Source organism: Alexandromys fortis, unplaced genomic scaffold (genome assembly GCF_014885135.2).
Source record: "Alexandromys fortis isolate MF-2015 unplaced genomic scaffold, M_Fortis_MF-2015_v1.1 scaffold_23, whole genome shotgun sequence".
Taxonomy (NCBI): Eukaryota; Metazoa; Chordata; class Mammalia; order Rodentia; family Cricetidae; genus Alexandromys; species Alexandromys fortis.
Window position 1 is genome coordinate 387,688 of NW_026067907.1, and position 23,379 is coordinate 411,066.

The window sequence follows — 23,379 nt, forward strand, 5'->3', positions numbered from 1 at the left end:
TGACGTCAGGACAAGCTCACCTGACACAGCCCTGCAACCCCCAAACCGTACCCCACTAACCCCACATTCACATCGGCCTGATGAACCAGAGGCAAAGGCTGAATATTCTCAACCTACTATGATCGAGTTAAAGTGTTGGTAAATGCTGACAGTTAGAATTTCGGGTTTGGAGGGAGGGAGGTATGATTGAGTATTATTTAGAGAATAAGAGAGCGAAGAGCCAAGGTAAAAGAATGGCAATTTCACTTGTGTCTTTTCAGAAATGCTGGTTTGTCTTTTTTTTTTCTATTGCACATTCCCAGTGAATTGCAGGAAATTCTTGTGACGGGGGACCCTGTGTTTGGAGGGCTTGTTAGTTAGAAAAACACTCATTTGGCGGTATGCTTCTGGTGAAGATTATAGAATCCATTACGCGCCACTGATTTTGAAGAATAGCAATCCGTTTAATCACACTTGTGTTCATGGTGGCCCACAGAGGAATTAAAAGACTTCCTTTGAAAAAAAAAAGTTTGTGCTAAAATAGCACTTTTATCCTCACTAAAATTGTTGTTGTTGCTGCTGCTGCTGCTGCTGGAGTTTCAAAACCCAACTTGATGTCCTAGTGAAATTTGAAAGGCCTCAATCACTAATTAACCAGTTAATTGCTGGCATGGTAAAATTGACTCATACTTTTGTATGTACTGAAGAATCTCACATGGCCCTTGGGAGACTGTCTGTGTGTCTTGAACCTCTATACAGACTGCTCCATCTGACAGTGTTTCTCATAGAACTCAGGAAGGTTTGGTTGGCTTTAAAGATTGTTTCTTTCTGAGTTGTCTAAGGAAGTTTCACATCGCGATGCTGATGGTGAGCTGTGAATACAGCTACTGGGCTGGTCTAAGTCAGTCTGTGAAGCCAGGCAAGAGAGCCCTCCCCAGGGCTTCTACATGCAGGGGATTTCCTTCCATTCTCTGAGCGCAGACAAACCCACTGCAGCTAACCCATGGCCATATCAGCAAGCATTGTTTCGTGGACGGCCTGGGGTGTGGGAACAGGTCTGCAGGGGAGAGGGAACGCATTCAAACACGGGAGCAGAAGAAAGTGGATGCAGAGTGCAGCTGGGGTGGGAGTGAGGTCTGTGTGTGCTGTGGGATGAGTGTGTGGGCAGAGGAGACGTACATGTACATGCGTAAGGTTTACTGTAAATTACACTGACACATGACACAATTTGAAAATAATAACAAAAAGGGTAGTGATTTTTCTGGATACTTCTATGGATGTTTGCCCAACATGTATAAGTGAATATAGTTCTAATATGAATACTTCTTGGGGTTTTCTTTTACATTAATAAGTAAGACAAGAAGTTTGGGGCATGGCTTAATGGGTAGAGCACTTGTTTACTATGTATAAAACTCTGGGTTTGATTTTCAGTGCTGTATAAACCAGGTTCAGTAATACACACCTACAATCCTAGCACTCAGTAGGACCATAAGTTCAAAGTCTTATCATGAGTTCAAGGCTAGCCTGGGATACATAGGATCCCATCTTTAAAAAAGGCGGGGGTAAGGCAAAGTGAGACAAGGAAGATATGTGTTAGTGTGTCTCTCACTCATCAGCCACAGTGGCTGTCTTGAATCAGATCGTTAGTGTCCAATACAGTGTTTGGTTTCTTCAATATAGCAATTCATATGCTACTTTGTTTATATTTAATCTTAATCTATATTATTTACACTATTGCTTGCTGGGACATGAAGAAAGGGGAGGAGGCAGACCTATGCTCACTCAGGTCCTTGACTGGCCTTAGCTGGGAAGCCCCAGGTACAGACATCTGATGGCATTCTAAGCCTAGAGGAAATGCTCAACTTGGCAGTGGCCTGTTTCTGTGTCTTCCGGACACACTCGAACCAGCTCTGGAGGGTCCTGATTGGACAGAAGATTGCCTCAGCAGCCTGGGCTCCCCTTGGTTTCCATCCCCAAGCTCCCCTAGTGTTTGTGCAGGAGTGAAAGGGATCTGCATCAGTACTGCCATCCTCTTGGGGACCATTGTGTCTGCCCATCCCTTCCTAATGCAAGGGAGGGCTGGAAACCTGTTTCATGCATTTTTATTTGATGTATACATACATATATATGTATACACGTTCAAGTGTGAGTGTGTGTGTGTGTATGTGTGTGTGTGTGCGCGCGTGCACGTGTGTGTATGATAGTCTGGCTATGTTGCCTAGGCTGAGAGTAAACTCACAACCCTCCTGCCCCAGTGTCCCAAGTCAATGGGACCAGAATTGTATACTATATACCACACAGTTGGTCTTTGGTCGTCTTTGAAATGGCCATCTCTTTTTCTAATTGGCTTCCCTGTAGGTTTTCTTGCCCCCATGGGGTTCTGCTGTAGAGACATAGATGTAGGTTTTTATTCATTAAATTGCTACCTCCCTTCTTTTCCTCAATGAACCCATTCCTTGTGCTGGGCTGTAGGGCTGATTGAAACGTTGATCCCTCCCAGTGGGGCGTCTGCCCTGCAGGAGGCAGAGATAAACACAGTAGTAACTATTTCTCTCAGGAATAAAAATGGAGTGTGGTGAAGAATGGAGAGGGAATAAGTGAACATTAGAGAAGAGAAAGCTAGGCACGGTGGCGCACATATTTAGTCCCAGGACTCAGGAGGCAGAAGCAGGTGGTTCTCTGTGTCTTTGAGGCCATCCTGGTTTATAGAGTAAGTCTCAGGCCAGTCAAGGCTGCATAGTGAGACCTTGTCTCAAAATGAAACAAAACACAACAGAAGCAGCAGTGATTAGGGAAGAGAGCTCTTGGCTTTACCAATCCCCCTCCCCCCCACCACCACCACCGCTGTCAATGCTGAGTCTCGTGTGTTGCTGTGCAAGGTGGTTAACTGCTCATTCATTCTGCTTCTGCCAAAGAAAGGCAGTCCTCGGGCTCTGTGGATTGGATCTCAAAAGCCTCCGCCTTCAGTTCCCTGTCCCTTAGCTTTTAAACTTTAAAATAAATTAATAATTTTTAATTCCAAAGGTAACTTTTGATCTCTAATGATGCTCAAGTGTTTCTGACTTTGGAACACTTGGGTCTGGGGATCCCATATTTTCAGATTAGGGATGCACAGCCAGTAGAAGCCATGCCATGCAAAATCCAAAGTACAAACAGCAACACAAAAAGACCTCCAAAATCTCAAGCCACTCTGATCCGGATCATGTCAGCTAAGGGATTCTCATTCTGCAGTAATGAGTTTGTGGAGGAGCTAGGAAGAGTGATGACGTCAACCCCTGCACGGTGTGCAGCCAGCGCCTGGTAAGATGTCAGTCATCACACGTTAACGCTGAGTGACGATGCTAACTGGTGCCTTTGGCTAACCCAGAGGCCTTGCTTCAGAATGGCCAGTTCTTCTTCTGGGATCGGAAGAGCATGGTAATCTCTCGAAGCATCAGATTACATTAGCCCACCTTGCCTCAGAGGGTGTCTGTGTATGTGTGTGTGTGCATGTACACACTTGAGTACAAATCAGTCTGAAGAAAGAGAGCACAATTTGAAAACTAGGAAATGCTATTTGAATTAAGATTGTGTAATCTGGTAATATCAAGGGCCCAAAGCAAGCTATATGAAGCATCTAATTTTAAATGTTCTTCTTTGCTATAATGTCTATTTCCATTCTTGTGACGTCTTATGATCTGGCTCATGGCGTCTTGCCATGTGCCATCCCATCCTGCCATATTACGGTGGTTGACTTCATGTGACCCATGCCAGCACATTAGAATCTAACTCACATTTCAGTCTCTCTGCCCACCAGGACACAACTCCCTTTCTGTCGTTCTGTCTACCTCTTGGATCTGTCTGCATGAGCTAGCCAAAGTTTCAAATTATCTGAAGATGAGCAGGGATGGGGTGAGGGGAGGTAGAGTATCGTGTGGTCAGAAATGGGCACTTGTCAAAGGAAACTCATCTTGATAAAAAGCAGACCACTTCAGGAACATTACCTTCTAGGCTCTATTGCAGATGGGCAATGAGTGTCCATTTCAACCCAAAGATAAAGAAAAAAACAGTTAGTGTGTTGTACCACCCAACACCTCCAAAAGGAGCATTCTTAGCCAGGGTTTGCTATTGCTGTGAGGAGACACCATGACCACGGGGCTCACGTACCGAGCAGAGGTTCAGTCCATCATGGTGGGGAGCATGGCAGCATGCAGGCAGGCACGGTGTTGGAGAAATAGCCTAGTGTTCTGTATCTTACAGGCAACAGGAAGTCCACTGACACACTGGGTGGCATCCTGAGTATATGAAACCTCAAGGCCTGCTACCACAGTGACACACTTCCTCTAACAAGGCCACACCCATTGCAACAAAGCCACACCTCCTAATAGTGCCACTCCCTATAAGATTATGGGATTATGGGACCAATTACATTCAAACTACCACACCTAGAGACAGACTTGTTTTTGAAATTTATATTTAAAAAATGAGCAGAGATACCAAGTTGTGCTCTAACATGTGGGTGGCTCAGTGCATAACCCATCCTGTGCTCACCTACATCCCATGGGGCAATCTTCAGAGCCAAACTCCCCAGGCCCCAGAGTGGTACCCCAGGAGTCCCCTGCTGCACTGCCACTTTGAAACAAGTGAGGGCTGGAAGCAAGGGCCCTCTCTCAGAAAGACCATGGGCATCCCTGGCTATCCCACCCCCTGTATAAAACGAGCATGAGACTCTGATCTGTCTCCTTATCCCTCCCACCCAGTTCCCTTCAGGAAGATCTGCACCCAGGGTTTGTTCCATGTCTCCCCTGTCTGTAGCCCACCATCACTCCCGCTACAGGATACACACACACACACACACACACACACACACACACACACACACACACTGCAGTGCCCAAGACTGTGCTCGGGCCTTTTATGGGGTAGAAAACAAATGGGGACTTTTATAGGTGCACCTGACTCCCTCAAAGCGGAAAGCCTGGCTACCATGCATTGTTCCCTCTGTGTCCAGTAGACACGGATTATTAATTAACATCTTTATTTTTCCTGTGGGAAATGAGCGCGCGCCTTGCTGAGGTCACGTCTCTGCGGGTTGTGTGAGCTATCCCAGGTGTCAGGACACATTCTTGCAGTTTTGCTCTCCTTGACCTCAGACCTTGCTGCAGCACCACCCGCCGCTGGGTCAAATGACTCAGAAGTCAGAGCCGATGCCATCGTCTTTTAAGCCACACAGGTGCAGACAAAGAGAGGAAAACAGATGGGGAGGCTTCTTTTTTTATCTTCTGTTTTTTAAGTTCAATAACCTTGAAGAGATCACTCAACAACCTTCGTTGAGGCTGTGTTGTGGGCCCTCTGACAGTCCCATTCTTTAGCAGGCATGCAGAGGGATGGCTAGCTGAGGTCCTCCCTTGCCTGCCCCTCCACCCCCATAAATGCAAGCTCATCACATGACTGACAAGCATTGCATGCTTGGCAGGCGTCAGGCTTGTCTAGCTCATTTTCCTGCAGTGGTCTTGGAAGGCAAGAGGTGAGCTGGGAAACTGTCTCAGCATCAAGTGTCTTCAGGGCATGACAGTCATTGCAAACGTGATGTCATAGCAGCTCTATTTGCCTGCACTGGGTCTGCACCAAACCGAGCCTGCCAACAGCTAATCATTGATCAAGGAAGGGCTTATAGTGCCCCCCTACACACTGAATTACTGGCAATGAGTAGATTCCGGGGAGAGTCATTGCCTTCAGTTGTGTGCCCCCAACAGTGGTGTTGCCAGGCTTTAAGTGATAGAGCTAAACCTGTTGCCACACAGCTGTCATGATTAAAGTCAGAAGGTCACAATACAAAGGAAAACAGCACGAGTGGAGAAGGGTCCTGTGGAGGGCGTTGGGGGTGTGGAACTGACAGGGGCGTGCAGGAGTCTTAAAAGAGGGTAAGAGAGTAAACAGGAGCTGCCGTTAAACTTGTATGAAACTGTCAAAGAATAAGTTTAATCAATACAAACAGATAAGCAACGGGGGAGGAAGAGGAAGGAGGAGGAAGGAGGAAGAAGAAGGATATAGAAGCAGGGGCGGAGGAAAGGATGGAGGAGAAGTGTGGGGGGAGGGAGAGGACCAGGAAGAGGGAGGAAGAGGAACAGCAGCAGATTATCTTCACTTGTCACCTAGAGTGTGGGCCTGGCTCCACGTGGGGATAGACAGTCCTATCAAGCCAGAGCCACCGCAGGCCTTTCCTGTTTGGGTTTGTGTGCTCTGATCTCATCTGCCATTACCTCTGGCTTACTCTCCGACCCCGCCTGCCTGTCTCCTGACTCTCTTGGTCTGGGAGGTGAGCTGTTTTCCATCCTGCCCACTCTGGTTGTGTGCCTGTGTGTGTGCGTGCGTGCATGAGTGCATGCACGTGTGTGTGTGTGTGTGTGTGTGTGTGTGTGATATTTATCAACATAAAGTCAAAAGCAGGTTTTTTTTTAAAACTTGCATCTTCTTCTAACTAAGCTGAGGAAAGCCAGTGCAAGCTGCCCCAGCTGTTGAAGTGGATGGAGCAGCCTCAGTGGATGAGAACATCTCAGCAGTTTATCATTGAAGAACTCGTTTATGCACGGAGTGCTACCCACAGAAAGCCCCATGGGGGCTTGAGCCTAGTGGCTATAGAATTTCTTACAAATTTCTCACTTGAATCTTAATCCCTCTGAAGAGACCCGGTCTCTTCTTCCAGAACTTTCTCCCAGTCCTGCCCCATCACAGCCCTGTGTATGTTCCTGGCAGACTTCAGATGCTCAAATCTTGGGGGCAGGCTGGTGCCTTCACTCAGACATACTCTGATTTTGCCCATCTCTTCCTCTTGTCCCCATTTCTGCTAGGAGTGTTCTCTAGTCTCTCGTTCTGACCCCTGGGCCTCAGTTTCCCTCTTTGTGTGGTTCTCACAGCATTATTGTGGAGAATGAATTTCTTGAGTACACAGGACCTGTGAGGGTTACTCTTCATTGCCAATGTGAAAGAATTTAGAATCAGCACGGAAATGGATGCCTGGGCATATCTCTGAGGACGTTCCCACAGTAAGTTCACTGAGATGGGAAGACCACCATAAATGCAGGCTGTACCCTCTGCTGGATTCGGGTCTAGAACCAAATGAAAAGGAGAGAAAGAGCTGAGCATTCATCTCTATCTGCTTCTTCTCGACTGTGGATGCAGCATGACCTGTCACCTCCGGCGCCTGCCATCACGCTCTCCCTGCCTCCATGGCTTTTCCTTCAAACTGTAAGCCAAATGAACCCAGACTTTCTTACATCTGGATGGCCAGATGTTTTGTCAATGACCTAAGGAACCGATACAATACCTAACCCAAAGTGAGTGCCAAGCATCTCCTCCATCACCATAAGTAAAAGCTATTCGTGCTACGCCCATCCGTCTCCCCCAACTCCATGCATAGAAGTCTCATCCACCTTGAGGCCCCACAGTGTGGCTGCTGCCGGGCAGTGTCCATGAAGGGTTTTACTTTGCAAATGAAGATTGGGTACGATCATGGTGCTGCTGACAGGCTGCATGCTCGATTCTTCACGGCTGCTTCAAACACATTTCTGGGTTCGTGTTTAGGTTAAGGAGTGAGACTCGCAGACACCAAGGATGTTCCACGCACCAACACTTCCATATGCCTGTATTGTGCTCTGCCTTCACTTGTCATCACGATCAGCCTCACTTCCTCAGTGGCCAGCAGAGGTTCCCTGATGAGAATAAAGAAGCCAAGAAAAAGGGATTCTCTTCCAAGTACCTTGCACCAAGGAAGGACTGAGTATATGAAATGTTTAGATCAAAATTCTCAAGATGGCGGGTTCTCTGATGTGAAAGGGCCCCTTAAGCCATCACAGATGCTATGCCGAGAAGGACCAGCTTCTGAGACGGGTTCCCACAGCTACAAACATGAGGCTAGACAGTAGGAAAAAAATGTATTTCTTTAATTAAGATTTGAGGAAGGAAAGCCTGATTCTGTGCTGACCCCATGCCCTGTAAAGTGCCACGATTAGTTTGCTACTAGTTCACTAGAACCATCTCCAGAAAGGACCGGGGAGAGGATGGCATAAGGAATAGACATTTCTTTCTCACCTTTCTGCCCCTGGCGCGCTAAGAGAAAGGTGCCAGCAGAGCCTGTTTTTCTGCACGTCCCTCTGCTTAACTTAGATATTGAGTTTTCTTCCATCTTCCAGCGGCCTTTTCTCTGGGTCTCCATATCTCCCTATAAGGACACCACATGGTCTGTACTGGGGTCCAGCCTGATGAGCCCATTTCAATGGAATCACCCCTTAAAGATCCTACATTGTCATAGGGCCACTTTCTCAGGTCCTGGGGGTAAAGATGTCACATACAAATTTTGGGAGACACAGTGTAGCCTAGGACAAACAGATAACTGGAACTCTGAACACACTAGATATTCAGTGTAATACAGAATTCTTGCTAATTTCTCTACAGGTAGGAATGGGTTGTGGTTCAGTAGGAAAATGTCATTTGTGGGGTTCAAGGTGAAATATGTAGGGGGAATGGTGGAGAACTGCCCAGTAACTTCAAGTGTTCTGTGATAGTGATCACAGAACTATTTGTGGGGACAGAGAAGTCTGAAGTGTTGGGATGGAGCTATGGGGAGGTAATCAACAGACAAAAGTCATGGGGTAGGAGGAAGCTCATATCTATTTCCAGGAAGGAAGCAACTCAGAGGCACTGTGGATTGGCTGAAAGGAGGCGTGGCTGCTTCAGGGGATCTAGGCAGAGTTTCAGAGGTCCTTGGCCTGGCTGTGATCTCTCTTCAAGGCAGGCTGTCCATGCTACTCTGCGAAGCTCCGTTGGTGTCCGTGATCAGCAGTCAGTGTGCATTCGTGTACCTGGCTCCATTCCGCCCCGGGGCTCTCCGGTGAAGGGCACTATTCCCGCTGTAGAAACACCCGCTTCTGGCCCCGTGGGGCTGCGCAAGTGCTTTATGGGTCTGTGTTTTTTTATTCCATGGTTTTGTTGTGGAGCCAGCCAATCATTATGGGGGAGGTAAGCAGGGCTCCAGAAACAGGCATTATCAACTCCATTCCAAAAGACTCAGAGGTACATGGAGGATGAAAGTTCTTAGCTTAGGCTCTCTACAAGGAGCAATGTCCCACCAAGTTTTAAAGGTGTTCTGTGTTTCCTGAAATGGTAGATGTCTGTGTGTGTTTGTATTTTTACCCCAGAGTAGGTCAAGGCTGTAGAGAGCCATTTGAAGTTAACAATCTTTGCGCTTGACTGTCAGCAAACTTAGGAAAGCTTTTGAAAGAAAAAGTCATGAATAACCCTTCTTTCTGGTAAATGGAACACCCTGAGAAGAAAAGATGAGAAACCACAGTCTAGACTCTGGGGCATGGCCAGTTTCTTGTAATAGATCAAGAGAAGAGTTTGCTCTCAGCCCTTCCTTCAAGAACCGTGATAAAGCAGGCTAAGTCAGCAAGCCTCTACCGCCCTCTTTAACACGTCAAATTTAGGACAAAATATTTATTTGAAAGATAAAAAATATTTATGTCTTGAAAGGTTTTTTTGGTAGCACTCAGAGATGGAAACTTTTTAATCATCTTTCTTCCTGGGCTCTATTTACAAGATCCAGAATCTGTTCCTTCAGGAGCATCTGTCTGTGACAGGCTCCCAGGCCTCACTCGCTCGGCATTTTTTTTCCCTAGCTTTTGACTGTTCTCTGTGGTCACTGAATTTTTTTCTTTGTCCAAAAATTAGAGTATCATGGTTTGTTCCTTTAAGAAGAGGGAATACTACCACAGTCTGTGTAGATACCAGCCCCACGGTGAAGAGAGATGAAGTTCAGACTAACAAATAACAGTGACCTCTATTCTTTTGTAAGATTATTTACTTATTTGAAATCATGTGATGTGTGTATATTAATGCCATATGTTTTGGGGTGCCAAAAGAGGCCAGAGATATCAGACCCCCTGGAATAAGAGTTATGCAATTGTGACTTGCATCATGTGGATGTTGGGAATCAAACTCAGGTCCTCTGTGAGAGCAATAACTGCTCCTAACTGCTGAGCTGTTTCTCCAACACCCCCCCCCCCACACACACACACACACTAGTTTTACAAATTAATACCAACACAATTTTTAGAAGAAAGCTTAAGTATTTTATTTCCTTCAGAAAACTTTGCTGTTTTATTTTTTCAAAGATCTTTCTTAGCAGCTAGAGAGATGGCTCGGCCGTTTAGGTGTGCTTGCTGCTCTTGCAGAAGACCCAAGCTCAGTTCGTAGAATGTACATCAAACAAGTCCTGAATACCCATACCTTCAGCTCTATCACACCTTCTTCAGGTCCCCACGGACACCCACACACAAACATACATACACACACACACAAATAAAAACTAAAAATTGTTATTATCCTACCAGTAAGAAGATTCGCTATGTCCAACACTGGCAGGTTATTTTGCCAGCATTACGGTGCTGACGATGTTAGATGTGCATGTGTCCTTCCTTAGAGGAAAATTGTGAGCTCCTAAATGTGGCAGGTACATTTAGGAGCAAACTCTAATATTAACACACCTCTGAAGTGCCCCGTCCTTCTCTTCAGTGAACTGTTGATGAAATCTGAGCATGCCCAGAGGTGTTCCTGTCCGCCATCTTTTGACAGTCTGCACTTGCCCCAGAATGTTCCTTCCTGCCACTCTAACCTTTCAAACACATGCTCCACGGCCTTGAGCCAAGCACAACCCAGAATGCAACCGACACCTTTCATTCTTGGACTGTGACGTCCGACTGCGCGTGCTTGGGAATACACTCTTTAACTCTGCGTGCTTAGGAATGTGCCAGCTCCTGCAGTGTTCCCCTATATAAATATTTATAGGCTCCCTCCATAAAATCCCCACACTTTCTATGCTGAAGGACAACACTGCTTTGAAATACCTCCCATGCTCTCCCTGCCTGCCACAGGGGATACACCTATCTCCACTCATAAAGGAAACAACAACAATCATATAAAAAATGGCCTTTACAAGTCTGCAAGTATGAGCTTAGATTTACTGTATCTGACACTGACACATTGAATCCATCTGTTAGGACAGTGGGAAGTGCATGGGTCTTGCCTGGGGAGCGGCTGATTTCTCTCTGCATCAACCTCTGGTTCTGCAAGTCGGAAAGAGTTCCCCAGCCCATTGGCCTCGAGTGCTGTTAGCGTTTATTGCCACGTGTGATCATCAGAACCTCAAATCCACGACTCCAGAGATAATAATAAACAATTGCCGTGCTCCGGCTTTCCTGCGGTGTTCCTGTGTAACCTCGGGGAGTCTGATGGGCTGCCGGGCTCGAGCCTGTGCTCTCAGAAACCGTATGAAATGTCTCCGTAACCATGCAAAGAAGGAATTTTTATAGAGAACCCGTTGTTGTAAGAGTGTTACAAGTTGAACTCCTCCTCTGCCGGCCATATGGACAGCAGATTGAACCCAGATCAGTGTTTTAATGGCCTGGTAATCCTGCAGTGACCATCAGGGAGCATGCTGTCGCTGAGGTAATGACTCAGGCATCTGAGCTTCCACTCCAAAGCTCGAATGGGATATGGCTCTGGTCGTATTCTCCCCGGAGTGGGATTATTCTGTTTTGCAGTAAACTGCCACTACCACTTAATATGTGTGTTTTCTTGGGATCCGTTTCAAAAAGGATGTTGAGTTCGTAGGAAGCCGCTGGCTGTGAGAAGAGTGCGGAGTGGCGGCCGTGTGCAGCTAAGTGTTTAATCCGGGCTTCTCTTTGCAGTCTGCTGAGATCAGTCTTCAGAGTGCTCTCGGCAAATGGACATTGCTGAGGATAGTATGTAGGTGAGAAAACATGCAATCACAGACACATGTACACACACACACTTGCCTCATACACACGCCATTACCCTGCTCTATCATGCTATCCCCTGTAAATCAGAATTGTGTATTGACTAGATTAGAGGAACTGGGGGTTTGAACTCGTGTAGTTCAGTGGAGTTGGGTAACTTTCTGTCCCCACAATTATGATGATATTATAATTTCTCCGGGAGAATAAAGCAGTTCACAGATCATTTGTCCTGAAGGTTAGGAGTATATACTGTAACAGTGATCCCTGGGTGATTGACAAGCACCCTGGTGTGAGAGAGGCTATGCCCCAGGTGTGGAACACAGACAGAACTCCATCCTCTGTTCAGAGGAGGTCCTCCTGCCTAGCAGACTGGAGGGCAGTGGGAATGGAGACAGCAGTCTCTGAGAGAGAGGGAACATGAGGGGAGGAGGGCAGGGGAGAGAGCAGGTTGGGGAGGACATTCCTACTGAGACACTGAGAGTGAAGAAGCTGGAGGATTAGCCAGCTCTCAGGTATTCTAGAATACCGGCCTCAGAACTCATTTGATGTGATGGGTAGGATCTGCCAGCCCCTGTTTGGAGCTTGTCCCTTCCGTACAAGTGAGCAGAGCTTAGTGTGGCCAGTCTGAAAATAAGGACTGGACACAAGATTACATTGTGGCTTGAAATAAATCCTCCTGAGAAGCCATTTAAGAACTTGTTTCAAAGCCTCAAGTATGATGCCCTTTGACCTATTTTTCTATTTTGGGAAACACAGTAACCAAAGGAAACTTTCGATACACTTGTTCCTGCATATGGTCTTAAACCCCATAACATAAAAATAATCCACAGTATCAACTAGAGGATAGCACCAAGGTTCAGCACACTCAAGTTGGTTATGTAGAACTGAGATTTCCCAGGAGATATCAATACTAAAACAAAACCTTTAAAGTGTGTGAGAAAGTGCAAAATCAATATTGAATAACTCACAATTTAAAAAAAGTCAATATTACATAGGACGTCAATACTATCTAGAAAATAATAGTAGAAAATTGACCCAAAATAATGGTGTCTTTGGGATTTAACGCTTAATTTTTTTCATGTCTTTCTTCCTTCTTTTCTACTTCAGGATTTACATATTGTTTAGGATTTTTACAGTCAGAGAAAAAAGTTATTTATTTGCTCAGTACAAATTAAAGCTACTATCTGGCCAGCCTTCTCCTAGCAACAGCGGTTGGCACCATTGTGGTACGTTTTCTCATGTGTAATCTAGCATCCTATAGCCGAGTGACCAGTGGAAGAGGGGTACCCAGGGAATAGGTCCTGCTTAGCACCCTGGCTTTGCTCTGGTCTTCCTCAAAACTGGTCCCAGTGACCTAGTAACTTCCCGCTCTGCGATACATCTTAATGTTTTTACCAGTCCCTAGTAGTGTCAACCTGTGACAACTTTTACCACATAGACCCTTTGGTCATTACAGATCCGAACCATAGCAAAGTAGCTGGAGGGTGGCACACGGCCAGAGGAAAGGGAGCATGAAAGGTGTGGGCTGCACTGAGGGTGCACATAATGGGGCAACACCAGGAAACGGGGAATGGCGCTCTCTAAAAGGGGCTTTAAGAGGGAGGTTTTCTGCCCCAGGTGTCCTGGGGGTGGCCTACCTGGGTTGCCCACCACACTGTCTCCGGAGTTGCTCTGCTCTCCTAGCTCTGAGAATCAAGGCAGTTCCACGGCTTCCAGAACTTCTTGGTTCTTAAGACCAGTATACCACACAACTTCTAGGACTCGGGTCCCTAAAAAAGTGTGTGGTATTTCTGACATTCTTGAAAAATTTTTGCTGTAAGTAGCAAAAGGTCAGGAGTTGAAAGCTCTCTTGTACAAATGCCTGTGTTCTGATGTCCAGTGGGGTAAAAGGTCAGAGACTGCTGACATCTTAATTTCCCTTATAAATAAACAGGGAAAAGTCGAAGGAAATTACCCAGGGATTAAGCACAGTCATCTCATTTCTAGGTTGTGGTGGTGTCTCCTGGGGTTTCCTTAATCACTTGATCTTTTAGAGGGTAGAGCTATGGGGTTTTTTTTATGTTAAACGAAACCATTAAAGATTTCTTGCACAATTTGATCTTTTTTATCCATCTACCATCTATCTGCCTTGACAAACTGTTTGCCACGGGTGTCTCTTGTGAGTTTTAATTGCTGTGGTAGGCAGTCAAGCATGGGTATGAACTACACTGGGCTGTGAGGGGCAGAAAAGAAAAAGCTATAGGTACTGGTGCCCAGGACAGCCGTGTCTGTCTGCCGGGTTCATCCATGGCTAACTCCCAACAGCATGACCAGGGCATGTACTGACTGCTGTAGAAGAAAGTCCTGGGGTCATTATTCTGTAGGGATGTGAAAGTCAGGACTTGTGTGGAATGTCTCGTTCTATCTCCCAGTAGCCCCACGAAGCAGACAAGAAGGATGCTTCTGCCTCCCCGTTAGTTGTAAGAAGACTGGTGTCCAAGGGGACCACCTATTGTAAATTCAAAGCAGAGACAGACATTCTGACCCCTTTTGTGTTTACACTTATCAACAATGGGTTTCAAGGCTTTTTCGTCCATCAAATTCATGTTGGAACCAAATTTTATATAGGAAAATATACACAGATTTAAAAAATCAAGGTGAACAGTTTGAGACAGATAACAAATAAGGATTTGTTACTCCTTGAGGAGGAATGAGGTGGGAGACTCCTCTTTGCTTGCCAATGAGTCAAAGATGGAACCTATTGATTCAAACCACACTCTACTAGAAGGAATCAAAAGAGCAAATCAAAACCGATAATGTGTGTGGACAAAACAGCAAAGATAGGGGACTTCAGTCAAGTCTGGTGTCAGTATCAAACAACCGTCAGAAGCCTGAGCAAAGTTCATCATTGTTAAACATTGCAGAGAGTTAAGAGGATGGGGACCCAAATATGATATGAACTTGGTAAAAAGAGGTCAGGGCAAGGAGCTTGAGATTGCTCAGTGGTTAAGAACATTGGTTGTCCTTCTAGAAAACCCAGGTTTGATTCTCAGCACCTACACAGTAGCTCACAGCCATCTGTAACTCTAGTCCTGGGGAATTCAATATTTCCTCCTGACCTCTGCAGGCACCAGGCACACATGGAGAGCACAGACACGCATGCAGGCAAAACATCCATACCGGTAAAATAAAATTAAATCAAAAAACAATTTAAATAGGTCAACGTGAGTTCTGGAATTGTCTGGAATGGAAGGACACTCTGCTTAAGGAAACTGGTGCAGAGGACCTTGAGAACTTAGGAACCTTTGCCCTGTGTGTGTTTTCCTTTGCAGAGGAGGGGAAATAATTAGGCAGAAGGCCTAGCAGGCATTAGGAGAGTGTGTCCAAGCTGGGAAGTGATAAAGAGGACACTCAAGAATACTGGTTGTGCTGATTAATGGGGGTGAACGGGGAGATGAGAGGGTGATGGTCAACTGTCATTGTCATCTTGAGACGATCTAAAATCACCTCGGCAGTGAGTCTCAGTGAGGGGTTGTCTAGATGAGGTTGGCCTGTGAGCATGTCTGTGTGGTCTTGTGCATGGAGTTAACCGGGATGGGAAGCCCTGTCTGCTGTGAGCAGCACCATTCTGTACACGTCCATCCATATGAGGATAGAGAAAGTGAATCGAGCACAAGCTTGCGTTCCTTGATCTTTGCTTCTTGAGTGCAGATCTAATGTGAGCGCCTATCTCTGGGGTTTCTCCGCAGTGATGGACTGTAACTCGGAGCTGCAAGCCACAGTAATCCTTTCTCCCCACCTCCCCCACCCCCAAGCCGCTTTGGGGGTGGCGATAATTTCATCACAGCCACAGAACAAGAGCTAAGAGTACATGCTGCTCCCCTGCTTTCTGAAGCACTTTATTGAAGAAAGAAAGCCCTTCCCCTGAGAGGGTGTGTGGCAATAAGAGAATAACTAGAAGCTTTGCTGAGGCAAAGTCCAGGGAGCTCAGCTGATGGCCAGCACCTTATCTTAACTCAGAAGTGAGCACATCAACGGAAGGCTAGTGCAGAGGAGGAGACAGGCCGGTACTAAGGACTAAGTTTCGTCCATGTGTTGGGACATTGGCTTTATCTCCTTGAGTGGCCATAGAAAAATACCATGGGTTTGGTAGCTTCAGCAAGAGGAATTTTATTTCTCATAGCTCAGGAGGAGGGCAGCCTGAGAGCAGGGAGCCAACACTTCTAGTGAGGGCAGTGAGGGCCTTTTCCTGTGTTTTCCACCCTGGCCTCTAATGGCACAGGTGTGGTGGTGGGTACTGGAGTCGTGGTGGGGGAGGGTGTAAGCACATACTCCGATGTCTCTTCCTTTCTTATGAGGTCTGTCTTAGTTAGGGTTTCTGCTGCTGTGATGAGACACCATGACCATGGCATCTCTTATAAGGAAAGCATTTAATTGGGGTGGCTCACTTACAGTTCAGAGGTTCAGTCCACTTTCATCATGGCAGGGAGCATGGCAGCATGCAGGCAGTCCTGGTGCTGGCGAAGGAGCTGAGAGTCCTACATCTTGCAGGCAACAAGAAGTCAACTGAAACACTGGGCGGTATCCTGAGTATAGAAAGCCTCAAAGCCCACCCCACAGTGACACACTTCCTCTAACAGGGCCATACCCACACACTCCAACAAAGCCACACTTCCTAATAGTGCCGCTCCTTAAGAGTTTATGGAGGCCAATTACGTTCAAACTTCCCTAAGGTCATTATTCCAATTGTTTGGAGCCCCATCATCATGACCTAGTCACCTCCCAGTTAGTCTGCTTCTAAATACATACACATCAATCCACAACAGACATTTATGTATCTTTCTATCTAACCGTTTCCTCTGGCTGCTCATCATGAAGAATTTATGCACAGTTCCTGCAGCCTGTCATTGATCACAGCAACTGCCACCTCTTGCATTGTGTGTCTGGAATCTGAGGTGGAAGATGGTGTGTTTGTGTGTGAACCTCAAGAACTGATCCCCACGCTATGGTGTGTGTGTGTGTGTGTGTGTGTGTGTGTGTGTGTGTGTGTGTGTGTGATGGGCTTTTGTCATTCGTTCAGTTGGCATGCATGTATTGAGTCTCTTATGTATGCTCAAACCCTTGGCTCTCTAAATTTCAAAAGCGGCCAGTTCCTTAATTCTCATGTTAACCTGGTTACTTCCTGACCTGTTTTCTTTCTATCTATGCCTCTCTCTTCATAGCACTTGGCTTCTCAGCTACTGCTAGTCCTTTGACTAGTCTCCCTAGTCCCTGGTCCTAAGCGTGAGCTGCCGCTGCTGCCGCCTAGACACCAGGAAGAGCTCAATGAGCTCTTCTGAGGCTATCTCTAGGGCTCCGAGGCCTGAGAGTGGAAGAAGAACAAGAGCCAAGTGCAGTTCCACCGAAAGGGAAAGAGAAAGGGGACTGAGAGCAGCAGAGCTAGGATAGCAGCATCTCCATGGCTGTCGCTCTTAAGTTCTAACAAAGAAAGCAGCAGTGAACTGGGCATGGCAGCTCATGCCTGTCATCTCAGCACTCAGGAGAATTGCCGTGAATTCAAGACCAACCAAGGCTAAGTAGTGAGATCATATCAGCCTGGACTGTAGGGTAAGACCTTATCCTTAAAGAGAAGGAAAAGAAAAAGGTAAAGGAAGGTTGAAGAGATGGCTTGGCAGGAAAAGGCACTTGCCACTAACCCTGACAACCTAAGTTGAGTTCTGGAACCCATGCAGTGGAAAGACAGATCTGATTCCTATAAGTTATCCCCTGACTCCAACAAGTGTGTGTGCACACGGATACATGCACACATACACACACATACATATACACATACACACACCTCACACACAGACACACTCACAATACACAAATATGTACATTCACACATATACGCACCACATATACATATATTCACACGCACACAATTAGTAGATGGATTCTAAAGAAAGGGAAAAGACAAAGATCTCAGTGTTTGGGGTGCATGTGGTAGGTGGGATCTATAAGTAACATGCTACTTCAGATGCAGAGGTCACAAATGCAGTGTTACTATGGAGCAAGCCGGTACAGGGCTCCCTGAGTCACCTTGATTCTTCATAGAAATCACCCAGGGAAGTAGGTGCTGTTTCTGTCTTCCTGTGGCAGGGCTGAGCTGGATATGTCCTTGCAAGCTCCCAAGGGATGCCCATGACGCTTGTGGTTGAGTGGCCCTGTGAATAGCCAAGCTCTGTAGGCAGACACGGACCTGGGCTATGAGAGAAGATGATTGCCGAGAACAGGGTGTGTCTAGTTGTCTTAGAGTTACTATTGCTGTGATGAAAAGCCATGACCAAATGAACTTGGGAAGGAAGTTTACTCAGCTTAGACTTTCACAATCAATCATCAAAGGAAATCAGGACAGGAACTCAAGAAGTGCAGGAACCTAGAGGCAGGAACTGATGCCGGGGCCATGGATGGGTGCTGCTTAATGACTTGCTCCTCTTGCCTTGCTCAGCCTGCTTTCTTATAGAACCTAGGCCCACCTGCCTGGGGACAGCACCACCCTTAATAAGCTGTGCCTTCCCCCATCAGTCACTGATAAAGAAAATGCTCCATGGGCTTCCTAGAGCCTGATCCTATGGAGGCATTCTCTCGAATGAGGCTCCCTCCTCTCCGATGAGTCTAGCTTGTATTAGGTTGACATAAAACTAGCCAGGACAGGACAGGAGTCTTCATGGTAAGATCTGAGCCAGTCAGGAAGGATGGCCAACAGTCAGGACTGTGCAACTGAGACAGGGACAGAACCATGCATTCAACGCTAGCCTGGACTACGGTGTGAGACTCGGTCTCGCCTGTTTCCCCTCTCTGACTGAAAAGAATGGCTAGAGTTGAGATGAAGAAATCTTCAGGTGTGTGATGCCAGCAAGAGCCCTTCCCTGGGAGCCTCGCCTGGCAGTGGCACCCTTGGCTCTGACGTGGAAGTTGGGAGAACATCGTCATGTTCACATTCTTCACCCCAGCTATGGTGTATTTCTTTTTCTAAATGTCTCACAGTGCAGCTCGTTGACTTTAGTTGGCTTCTGCATTGAACCTCTATTATTTTGCTGAATAGTCACACTTCTGTTGGGGGAGAGTCAGTTTGAGACTATAAAGAGTGCATTATTTCCTGGGAAGCAACTTCTGCATGCTGGAAAAATACTGGCTATGAATACCCTGAACTTTAGACCACTTGGCTCTATGTGTCCAGATGTGAAACTCTGCTTTTCAAAGCGGTGATTTTGCATATGCAGGTATGTATGTATGTATAGAGCGTAAGGAATATTGGTGCTAAAATTAATTTAATTTAAATGTCAGTCCAATACTTTCACTTGGACCGTTAAGACACAAGAAGAACATTGAAATCCTGGGACTTGGTTTTAGAGGTTCTGTTGGATCTTCTGACATCTGAAGTATTAGCATAGCCCACACCATCACCTTGTCTTCACTGGGTGAAAAACTTCTGGGCTTAAGAATTGGGTTGAATTTAGCTTTTTCATAGCCACCATTTGTTGGTAGCACAAATGTCTAATCCTTGGCAGGGTCATCTTTTGCAGAAACGATACACAGGCTATATAGTATGAACTTCAGTGATTAAAAAACTTTCTTGTAATTGTTTTCTTAGAAACCTGTCATTATTACAATCTGAAAATAATTCACTTGTATGTATAATGCACATTTGATGTTCTCGCTTTCTTTTTGGAGGTGGTGGCAAGACTTTCAACAATCACAAAGGCACTGTGCACTTGTTTTAGTTAATCTATCTGGTTAACCAAGTGAGCTGATGAGAACCCCTGGCTCACTGTTCAGCAGTAGAGATAAAAAGGGCAAGGAAGGAAGCTCCCTTCTGGCAGTAGATGTGGGTAGATGTGACTCTCCCGCAGTCCAGAGGTCCAGATCCCATGAATGACAGAATCCCCATAGGTTCTTCCCAGGCAAGAGGAAATGATGTCCAGGAGAACCATCTGATTACAGATGCAGTAGCCACTGATCCTGGCAAGCATGAAGCCGTACATTGACTATGACAACCTCCCATTGTGCCATGAGCAGTTGTTCAGCGTTCTGTAATGTCTTTCCCCTCTTGTGAAACAGACAAGGTTCTGGCTCACATGTGTCTGTCCAACATGTTTGAGTAGTGCCATATGAATGGCACTTGGGAAATACCCCGAAGTTAAAAGTCATAGTGCCTTTTTCTAGCATCTAGAGCATGATGGGAGGGGGGGGTTAAGGATGTTTCAGTTTCTTTAGCAGCAGGGATATACTCATGATTAAATGACAAGGAGGGATTGTTAAAGAATAATTTATCTTCAATCTATAATTTAAAGAACACCTTATAGGACTATTTTCCAGGAAATTACACAGATTATAATGTCACTAGTTGTCGAGGTGTGCAGATAGAGGCCAGAGGTCAATGTCAGTTTCTTCCTCCATTCCTTCTCCACCTTAACGTTGAGGAGGGTCTCTTGTTGAACCTGGAGTTCATCCAGTTGGGCTACATTGGCCAGTGAGTCCTGCGGAGCCTCCTGTCTCGTACTCCCCAGCACTGGGATTGCACGTGTTTCCTGCCCAGCATGGCTTCTTTGTGTAAGTTCTGGGATATGGAGCCTAGACCATCATATTTGTGCCAAACTTTACTGGCTGAGCCCTTTCTCTAGTACCTTGTCATTGATTTTATTTACTAAACAGCTTCAGGAAAAACTGTCTGGATTATAAATTAGAGCATATCAGGCTGGATTTTGCATACATTTCTAGTAAGAATTCTTTTTTTTTCTAACCCTGTTGGTAGTTTGATGCCATCCCCACCCCCCCCTTAGAATGAACTATTCTATGAAAATAATATTCAACACCTTCTGTGAGGCTCTGTCCATTGTTATCAAGTTAAAAAAAATAGGCTTTGTGTCTGGAGCAGTTGAAGAATTAATCGCTTCCTTTGACGACTCAAATTCAGTTTAGCGTTTTAGGATGATGACCTTGGACCTGGAATTTATGACTGAGATGTGACTTCTGCCTTTGAGAAATTCCAGTTTCAATCAAGGAGTCAACCAGGGAAGCACCCTGCTCGCCCGTGTTGGGGCTCTCTTTGTAGCCAAATGGAAGCCAGATAATAAGAGAAGCACAAGCCGGCAGAGGCAACAGTGAGACAGTCTCAAGAAAGGGTTTGGAGTGGGCACAGCAGGCTGAGGCTTGAGGGAGTGAGTCATGAGTGCAGTGGCCAAGATCAGGTAGAATGGGGCTTTGCCCTAGCAGTGATTAGCCAAGAGCAGGGCCTGGAGCTGTTCTCCAGTCCCGGGAGCTCCAAGACTGAATGCTTTGGTTGAAGCTGTAGACTGCGGATGGGAACCTCAAGCATTCAGGAGCAGAGCCAGGTCTGATGGATGACGAAGAAGGAGAGGATCCACAAGGGTACCCTTGAGAAGATGTGGTCACATTGGGCACACCGTGATAGCCTTCCAACAGCAGCAGGAAGAGGAGTGGCCCAAAGATCTGCTTAGGGCAGCTGGACACCATCATGTGTGTTGGCTAGAGCAAAAAGCTAAGGAAAGGGAGAATCTGAATGAATGGGAGAGAGTGGTATGTGGCCATCCCTTCTCAGTCCTGCTCTCCTCCTCTGAACCTAGGGCGAAACGAGAGAGAGAGAGAGAGAGAGAGAGAGAGAGAGAGAGAGAGAGAGAGAGAGAGAGAGGCAGCCTTGGTTTCCATAGTTCCAGTTCTCAGGAAGTGAAGTCTAGAGGATGGCTCAAGGGCTGCCAGGGAGACATACTGAGAGCTTTTCCACTGGAGAGAGAGAGAAAGAAAAGGAGAGCGAGTAAGTGAGCAAGAAAGAGAGAGAGAGAGGGATAAAGGAAGAAAGGAGAAGGGGGAAGGGAGGGAAGGGAAAGAATACAGAGAAGAAAAAGGAGGGCGCAGACTTGGAAAGTTCAGGAATTTGAGTTTTCTCTCACTGGCTTCACTTTCCTCAGCATTGGAAGAGATTCTGAGAATAAAGGGGTGAAAAGGTTTGAATGGAGAAGTGGAAGTTATTCCTGCTGCAGAGACAAACTATAGAAGGGTTTTTAAACGATAACAGCCCAATAGTTATTTATTCAATTAGCACCGAAGACAACAAATGAATAGTCAAAGATCGTCGAAGAACTTAAGAACGTGGCTGACATTAGCGACCTGGCTTTGTCGTGAGGATTTCTCTCTGCCTATGTGGGTTGTCTGGAGTCTTCCTCGGCTGCTGAGATAAGTACATGAAAGCAGAAAGACAGACAATGATCCAGCCTTGGTTTTTTGTTTTTTTGACATTTGTCTGTGTTGGGCTTTTATGGGCAATTAGAAACTACAAGGATGGCAGGAAGTGGAGGATATTGTTGAGACTGGTGTCTGGGGTGTTCAGAGTTAGGCCAGTGGGAAATGGTGAATAAGTCAAGAAAGATACAGCTCACCAGAGCGAAGGCAGATTGGGGGGGGGGGGGGGGGGGGGGGGGGATGGCTCAGTTGATAAGACACTTGCCACACAAGCATGCGAACAGAAGTTCAGGTGTCTAGCACCCGGATAAATGCCAGGTGGGTGTGGTGGCCTGTCTATAATTTTAATACTGCTAAGGCAGAGGGAGGAGACCCAGGAGCAAACTGACTAGCTGGACTAGACATATTGGCAGGCTCTGAGCTTCACTGAGAGACCCAGCCTCCTTGATTAGAAGGAAGAGCAGTTGACAAAGGCTCCCGACCCCAGCCTCCAGCTCACCTGCTCACACACAAATCCCCTCACACGTGAACAGGCACACACACAAGCATGTATATCATATACACAGACAAATGAAGAAAGAAGGAGAGAAGGAAGGAGGGAACATAGATCACAGGGAAAGATGTTAGTAAGTGGCACTGTCCAGTTTTGTGGTAGCCATAATACATGCCATAATATATAAATTTTCTTTGTTTCTAAGTGATAGTACTCATTTATTGCTAATTTTACATTTTTTTTCAGGTAGAATAAGAAGCTGTCTCCATCAGCTTCCAAAAATAACAAAATTCAAATTCAAGGTCATAGTTGTGTGGCCATGAATGATGTCACTGGAAATTCCTGGTCATACTGCATCTGACACAGGTACTTGTGACGGAAGTCCCCATATCGGGAAACACTATCTCACGAGCCCTCCCCTGTGAGATATAGATGCTTCTGGATTTCCACACATTACATGAGCTCACTCAGGTAGAGGCCTACTTTGTGCAGGTCCCAGTGTGAGGTGTGACTCTGTGCTAGGTACAGGAACAGCAAAGAGGCAAGTGAATGACTGCCCAGCCTTTGTGGTAACCACTTGTTTCTCTTCCCCAGACATGCCTGAGAGCAGAAGCCCTTTTGATTTTGGATTTTCTTTCAAAACTCTTGGCATATACACATCGTGATATATCAGAGATGGGACCCAAATCTAGGCATGGAACTCATTTATGTTTTGTATGTATGTTATAGATGTAGCTTGAAGGTGATGTCATGCAATATTTCTGTATGCCTGTGTTTTCACTGGCCTGTCACATGAAATGTGATGTTTTCTCCTTGTGGCATCACGCAAATGCTCAGTGTTGGATTCTGTCATTTGGGTTTAGAAATGGTCAATTTGATAATAGTCACGGT

At 46.1% G+C, this 23,379-nt stretch overlaps 1 protein-coding gene across 7 annotated transcripts in view; it reads left to right on the plus strand.

Annotated features, from left to right (window-relative positions):
- Positions 1-23,379, plus strand: part of Plekhg1 (pleckstrin homology and RhoGEF domain containing G1) — a 214,311-nt gene that overhangs the window by 20,200 nt on the left and 170,732 nt on the right. The window lies entirely within an intron of this gene.